Source organism: Lonchura striata, chromosome 23 (genome assembly GCF_046129695.1).
Source record: "Lonchura striata isolate bLonStr1 chromosome 23, bLonStr1.mat, whole genome shotgun sequence".
Classification (NCBI taxonomy): Eukaryota; Metazoa; Chordata; class Aves; order Passeriformes; family Estrildidae; genus Lonchura; species Lonchura striata.
The window spans coordinates 9,601,866-9,609,650 of record NC_134625.1 but is presented as its reverse complement, the minus strand read 5'-3'; the positions used below and the strand labels follow the sequence as shown (position 1 = coordinate 9,609,650).

Here is a 7,785-nt window from a genome sequence, read left to right as displayed (position 1 = left end):
AGCCCAGTTCTGCAGTGTTTTCCTGCACTTGTGGCTCTTCCACAAGCCCTTTCCTCAGTGCCTGCTCACCCACTCACTGCTCAAGGCTCCTGGAGCTGAACTGAGAGCTCACATCCCTCTGGAGGAGCTGTCCAGGAGCAGCCGAGCTCAGCTCTTGCAAGCTCAGAGCAGGGACCAGCTCCTCAATGCCAGCACAGGCCACATCTTGCACCCCTTACAGGGGCTTAGGGTGGGAAACCAGAGAGAAAATTCTCCTTTCAAACTGCCTCAAGGATGTGAGAGTCTCACAGCTGAGAGATGCAAGGCAAAATCCACTTGTAGCAACTTTTCCCAATTCTCCTTTTTTTTAATCCAAGAGTTTTCTTCCTTTCTGTCCTTTGCCTGCCCCTTGTCCTCCAAAAAGTGAAATGCACATGTCCTGGATCCAAAAGAAAATAAAAATTCATACTCGTTAGAAGGAATCAGGAAAGAAATTGTTATCTCTTGCAATTCATCACTGCTCAGAACTCCCCCAAAGCCAGAAAGGGGCTGCTCAGAATCCACCCTGCGGTGCTGGGGCACCGAGAGTCCTGCAGAATGAATTGCCAGGCACATTAATTACTGATTAAATAGGAAATCCCCAAATACCATTAGGAAGGGATGATTAAACACGCTCCACAGATTGGATCCATCGTCCTCCCAGCCTGGCTGAAGTCACCTTCCTGGTGCTCGGGTTCAGCAGGACAAAAGGAGCCCAGCAGGTAAATAAATGGTCTCAGCAGGGAGCTGGGAACCCCTCCCTGGGATAAAGCTGTGGATTCCTCATCCAGGACCACCCATCTTGGCTCTGCAGCCAAAAAAATGCTCATTTTCCACCTGGGAGTGGGCAGCTGCGGCGGCAGCAGGCTCTGCTCCCAGCCCTGGGCTCAGCCCATCTGCCCCACCCAGCGCTGCCAGGAAAGGGAAGGAGGCAGCAAAACCTCCCAGGTTCTGGAAATTGCTGTCCAGGAGGGCAAACCCGGAGCTGGGAGCGGGCTCAGGTCAGGGGGGACAAAGCTGGGTCCAGGGCAGGGCTTTGCTCAGACAGAGAGAGGGGACACGACCGGGGCATGGTCCTGGGATGGTTAAACTGGTTCTGCTCCCGTCCAGCCACGCTGCCAGGCTGGAGAGCAGCCCCAGGGAGTGCCCAGCGAGGCTCCAGCCTGGCAGCTCCCACAAGGGGTCACGGATGGCTCCTCGGGGCCAGGCCCAGGTGAGTGCAGCTCTCAGGTGAGTGCAGATCACAGGTGAGTGCAGCTCTCAGGTGAGTGCAGCTCACAGGTGAGTGCAGCTCACAGGTGAGTGCAGCTCACAGGTGAGTGCAGCTCTCAGGTGAGTGCAGATCACAGGTGAGTGCAGCATTGCAGGTGAGTGCAGCTCACAGGTGAGTGCAGATCACAGGAGAGTGCAGATCACAGGTGAGTGCAGATCACAGGTGAGTGCAGATCACAGGTGAGTGCAGCTCACAGGTGAGTGCAGCTCATAGGTGAGTGCAGCTCACAGGTGAGTGCAGCTCTCAGGTGAGTGCAGATCACAGGTGAGTGCAGCTCACAGGTGAGTGCAGCATTGCAGGTGAGTGCAGCTCACAGGTGAATGCAGCTCTCAGGTGAGTGCAGCTCTCAGGTGAGTGCAGCTCACAGGAGAGTGCAGATCACAGGTGAGTGCAGATCACAGGTGAGTGCAGATCACAGGTGAGTGCAGCTCACAGGTGAGTGCAGCTCATAGGTGAGTGCAGCTCACAGGTGAGTGCAGATCACAGGAGAGTGCAGCTCACAGGTGAGTGCAGCATTGCAGGTGAGTGCAGCTCTCAGGTGAGTGCAGCTCACAGGTGAGTGCAGCTCATAGGTGAGTGCAGCTCACAGGTGAGTGCAGCATTGCAGGTGAGTGCAGCTCACAGGTGAGTGCAGCCTCCCAGGTGAGTGCAGCATTGCAGGTGAGTGCAGCTCACAGGTGAGTGCAGCCTCCCAGGTGAGTGCAGCATTGCAGGTGAGTGCAGCCCCCCAGGTGAGCTCAGACTCTCAGGTGAGCTCAGCCCCCCAGGTGAGCCCAGCCCCCAGGTGAGCCCATCCTCCCACCCCCGTGTCCCCGGCATCCCCCTCCGCTGCCTCGCCCGGAGCCTGAGCACAGCGGGGCAGTTCCCGACCTTGCTGGTGGAGGAGCAGCCAGGCGAATTCCAGCCCCTGCGCTTCCAGAGGGAGCCGCGTTCCTGCTGCTGCTGCCCACGGGGGAAATGCAGATGCACAAATGTAAATCCGCCTTTGCAGGTGTGCGGAGCCCGTCCCAGCGGTGCAGCAGCCGGACAGCAGCGCTGGCACTGCGGGGAGCTGCTGCCATCTCCTGGGTTGCCCTGGTTTTTAAAAGTGTTACGTTTTCTTTTGTAGTTCTTCTGAAAGTTTTAAAGTTCTCATAAAACTTTTTTGACCTCCTGATGTTTACATATTTCTACTGGAGCTCTCACGCACTGTCCATGTAAATAATGATTGTTTTGCATTTTTCTTTGTGGGAAGAGAATTGATGGGCTGTTGGTTCCACCAGTGTGGTTGGAGAGGTGGCAATTCCATCCTCCAATCCGCTGTCACTTTTGGAATTCTATACATTACAAACTCAGAAATAAAACTTCCTTTTTCTCTTTTGAACTTACCAAACTTCTGTGTGCTCAGTTCGTGTCTGAGAGTGACACTCCTGTCCCCAGAGCCGCTCCCGGCGCCGCCTGCCCGGCCTGTGGCAGCTGAGGTGGCACTGAGGCAGGTGTCACCTTCCTGGCATTGCGTGACAGAGGCAGAGTGCGTGTGACACGGGGACAGCCAGGCCCACAGGGCTCTGAACCGGGGCACCACCTGGGAGTCACCTGGGAGTCACCTGGGAGTCACCTGGGTGTCACCTGGGCACCCTGCCACAGCAGCGCTGCTGCAGTGACAGCTGGGCAGGCTCCTGTCCCCACCCCAGGGCTGGGGACACCAGGGATGGAGCTGGGGACACCAGGGATCCATCCTAGAGCTGGGAACACCAGGGATGGAGCTGGGGGCACCAGGGATCCATCCTAGAGCTGGGAACACCAGGGATGGAGCTGGGGGCACCAGGGATCCATCCTAGAGCTGGGAACACCAGGGATGGAGCTGGGGGCACCAGGGATCCATCCTAGAGCTGGGAACACCGGGGATGGAGCTGGGGGCACCAGGGAGGAAGCTGGGCACACCAGGGATGGACTGTGGACACCAGGGATGGAGCTGGGCACAGCTGGGATGGAGCTGGGGACACCAGGGATGGAACTGGGGACCCCAGGGATGGAGCTGGGCATACCAGGGATGGAGCTGGGCATACCAGGAATGGATTTGGGCACACCAGGGAGGAAGCTGGGCACACGAGGGATGGACTGTGGACACCAGGGATGGAGCTGGGCACAGCTGGGATGGAGCTGGGCACACCAGGGATCCATCCCAGGGCTGGGCACACCAGGGATGGAGCTGGGCACACCAGGGTTCCATCCCAGGGCTGGCCCAGGGGCAGTGCAGCACAGCCAGCCTGGCTGTGTCCCAGCAAGGCTCTGCAGACACAAAAGGGAGCAGAGCTCTGCTCCAGCAGGAGAACTCTCTGCCTTTGGGGACAGCAGCTGCGGGAGGAAGGTGAGCCCAGAGCTCCCAGAACGAGCCCTGGCTGCTGCTGCTCCTGCCTCCTGTGACCAGGGAGCTTCTGGAGAGTCCAAAGGAGCAGGAGAGCTCCCTTGCTACGCTGCTCGCTTTGGGGAAGAGCCTTTGGGCAAAATCTTCGTCCTTCCTGCCCTCCCCTCTGCCCTCCCCTCCCTGCGGGTTACGAGGGGGCTTTCAGGGCCTCCTCCCTGCAGACAACAATCCACCTTCTGTTCTTGCATCCTGGCCGGAGCCCTGCCAGGGCTGACAGGCTGGGATAAACCTCCGAGCTGGAGATTCCCCTGCTGCCCGTGGGAAATGCCAGGCAGAGCTGGCAGGGCACCCTGCCCAGGCGTTTCCCCGCAGCCAGCCCGGCACACGGGGGATGGCAGCCTCCGTGTCTCCTCCTGATGCAAAATCCATTCCTCACCTCATTTGCAACCCCAGCGAGCCACGAGGCCGTGCCTGCCCTGCTGCCCTCTGTGTTTTCCCTCCTGGCTGGAGGCAGGTGGATTTCTGGAGCTGAGGACACTGGTTGCCAAGCCCTGAGCCCATCCCAGCTCTGGGAACTCACCCCACACCTTCAGCAGGACAAGGAATCTTTTCAAGCCAGCTCAGCAGTTCAAGCAGGAAAAAAAAAAAAAAAAAAACCAACCCTCATCCCCACATTTACAAAACATAATATTTGCAAAACAGCCCAGTAAATCTCAACTGTTTTTCACATGCAGAGCAAATAACCCCATAAACCCTGGCGAGGAGCGAGGAGCAAACACTGCTCTCTTTGCCCAGGGCTGGGCAGAGTCCACCCTGTGCCAGGCAGGGCCAGCAGCCCTGGGAGAGGAGGGGAAGGGAGAGGATGCCCCGATGTGCAGGGTGCTTGCAGCCCAGCCCAGCCCAGCCCAGCCCAGCCCAGCCAGAGCAGCTCCAGCACCAGGAAATGGAGCAGAGAGAGCTCCCTGTCCTTGCCTTCCTGTCAGTCAGGTTCAAAGAGAGAAACTGAGAGTTTCTAACCAGGCAGAAGCCTGAGAAACTGTTGAGAGGAATGGAAATAAGGTTCTTTATCTCTCTCGTTATTTACATAGTTTATAGATAATTTTGCCAGTGTCCTAACTCTAAACTTTATTACTCTACCCGTATTACTATTTTTATAACCATGTTATTATTATTAAACTTTTAAAATTTTTTTAAAAACCAAGTTATTGGCATTTCTCACACTGGGGACCCCAGGAATATCCATTTCACTCGTTCCTCTCGCAGATCAGCCCAGAGCTGCTGCCAGGCTGATACCTCCTGTCTGTTTGCCAAGAGGCAGCAAAACCCCAATCAACCCATCTGCTGCAAGGCTGCCGTGTAGGTGGAGCAGGGAAACACCCCTGCAGCATTTCCAGGCTGAGGGTCAGCCGCTGGAAATGCATTTCCAGCATTTCCAGCCCTGAGGATTGGAGCTGGGGCTGCTGTCCTTACCCAGGGGCTCTGTTTGCTCCTAAAGCCAGCTGGAGCTGGGGGCACATCCTGCATTCCCCACCCAGGGCTGCTCCTGCCCCAGCCAGAGCAGCCACGGGCTCTGCAGGGCTCAGAATCCCAGAATCACAGGATCCCAGAATTCACAGAATCACAGAATCACAGACTCACAGCATCACAGAATCACAGAATCCCAGAATTCACAGAATCCCAGAATTCACAGAATCACAGAATCCCAGAATCACAGAATTCACAAAATCACAGACTCACAGCATCACAGACTCACAGAATCCCAGAATCCCAGAATCACAGAATTCACAAAATCACAGAATCACAGACTCACAGCATCACAGAATCCCAGAATCACAGAATCACAGAATCACAGAATCACAGAATCACAGAATCACAGAATCACAGAATAATGAGGTTGGAAGAGACCTCTAAGATCATCAAGTCCAACCCATGCCCAAACACCACAACTAGACTACAGCACCAAGTGCCAAGTCCAGTCTTTTTTTGAACATATCCAGAGATGGTGATTCCACCACCTCCCTGGAAGACAATTCCAGTATTTTATTATTCTTTCAGTGAAAATCTTTTTCCTAATATCCAACATGTACCTTCCCTGACGTAGCTGAGGCTGTGTCCTCCTGTTCTGTCAGTGCTGCAGGTGGAAGAGACCGACCCCACCTGTCTGAACCTCCCTTCAGGAGCTGTGGAGAGCAATGAGGTCACCTCTGACCCTCCTCTTCTCCAGGCTGAACAACCCCAACTCCCTCAAACGTTCCTCGTAGGGTTTGTGTTCCAAGCCCCTCTCCAGCCTCGTTGTCCCCTCTGGATGTGCTCAAGCATCTCAATGTCCAACACAAACTGGGGGGCCAGAACTGGACACAGCACTCGAGATGTACAGGGCTCCTGCTGCTCCTTGGATGCTGCTCTGAGCAGCTCAGCCCTGCCAGCTCCTCCCCAAACGTTCTGGGTGCTCCAGAAGCTCAGGTCCCTCTGTAACACACAAATCTCCCACAGAAGTTTCTGTTTCCTGCCCTTCCTGCACTGCGCTTCACACCCATTGGATTGGCTTCATTTCATGGGCTGAGTTAACCATTCTGCAGTCACCTTTAGGGGTAAAAATGAAAATATAAATTGTGGCAAGCACATTTCTCTCCCTCTCAGAGTTTTTCATAGAGGTGCACAGAGAGAAATGAAAAAGAAAACCATTCCTATTTCTGCTCCTTGTTTTTCCCATGTGGGATGTGTGTGGAGAATTGTTTCCCTGGGGTGATGCTTGGTTGGATTCTGGTGAGGATTGTTTGAGCCTGGTGGCCAATCCAACCCACCTGGGGCTGGGCTCTCAGAGAGGGGCACGAGTTGTGGGAGAGTCAGAGAAAGTAGTATGGAGTTTTAGTATCCTCCATTCATATAGTATATTAATGTATTTTTGCATAGTTAGAATAAAGAAATCATTCAACCTTCTGAATTGAGTCAGACATCGTCATTTCTTCCCATTGGGTTCTCCTGCATTTACAATAATAAATAAATAAAAATAGATTAAAATATTAACTTTACTGCTTCCCAGAGCTCTCTGGCTGTATCCTCTCCCCAAGGCAGGGCTCAGCTCCCACAGAAGATCAACGTCTTCAAGAACCAACAAAACTGAGAAGCCCCTGAGATCACTGTAACAAAAATTGTCACTTCCAGCAGCCCTCACGAGGCTCTCCTCAGCCCTGGGCAGGTTTTTGCAGCACTCCCATCCTGCCTTTTCTGTCCCAGATGGAATTCCTTGGCAGAGGACAGAGCACAGCCCTGTCCCAGTGACACCCCACTGAGTCACCCCCACCACCCAGAGGATGGCACCGAGCTTTTGCAAGGAGGATTCACACGAAACTGCCCAGGGCAAACAGCACACGGGGGAATCTGCCCTTGCAAAACCCTCTGCTCCCATTCCCGTTCCTTTTCCCCGTTCCTTGTGCTCTCCCACTGCTGATGGGGCTCCCAGGAAGGTTCTGCAGCAGCTGGGAAGAGCAGCTCCCATTGCCAAGGAGCTGCAGCCTTTGAGGAGCTCTCCCTCTCAGCCTGTGCTGGCCCTGGGCAGCAGGGGAGCCCCAGGCACTGCCCAGGGAAGCTCCCAGAAGGGCAGAAAAGAAGATCAAAACCACAGGGAAATGAGGCTCTGCAGGAGAATTTGATTCTGTGAATTCAGCAGACCAGAAAATCTCAATTTTTTTTTTTTTTTTTTTTTTTGCCCACACTTTGCCAAATTCACCTCCAACCAATGCAGCATCACTGGACATCCTTCCAACACATCCTCCTTTTCCCTGGCACCTTTCCTGCTGCTCTCCTCTTTGCCCTGAACTCCCCTATTCCATCCCTTGTTTTTCTCCCACTTCTGTTCAACTTTTATTGGAAGTATTTCACACAACAACTCTCCAGAGCTGGAGCCCTCTGGGTGAGGAGCTCTGGGGCTGAGGCACGGGGAGATGAGGCCAGGGAAGGAAACCCAAACTCCCACTCAGGGACAAGTGACTCAGCAGGGCCAGGGAGGAGGAGGAGGAGGAGGAGGAGGAGGATGGAGTAAGCTTGGCAAAACCACAGCATGAGGGCATCAGAAACACCAGTGAGGTTCATCCCCTTCTCCAGGGGAGGAGCAGAGTGGATATTATTAAAAAAAAAAAAAAAAAAA

The 7,785-nt window shown here is 54.4% G+C and overlaps 1 long non-coding RNA gene across 1 annotated transcript; it reads right to left on the bottom strand.

Annotated features, from left to right (window-relative positions):
* Positions 1-325: 325 nt before the first annotated feature.
* Positions 326-2,275, bottom strand: LOC110470470 (uncharacterized). Its single transcript, XR_002465422.2, has 2 exons — positions 2,162-2,275; positions 326-418 (listed from the first exon to the last, which is right to left on the bottom strand). It is a non-coding gene; the product is annotated as an uncharacterized LOC110470470 (long non-coding RNA).
* Between the last annotated feature and the right edge of the window lie 5,510 nt (positions 2,276-7,785).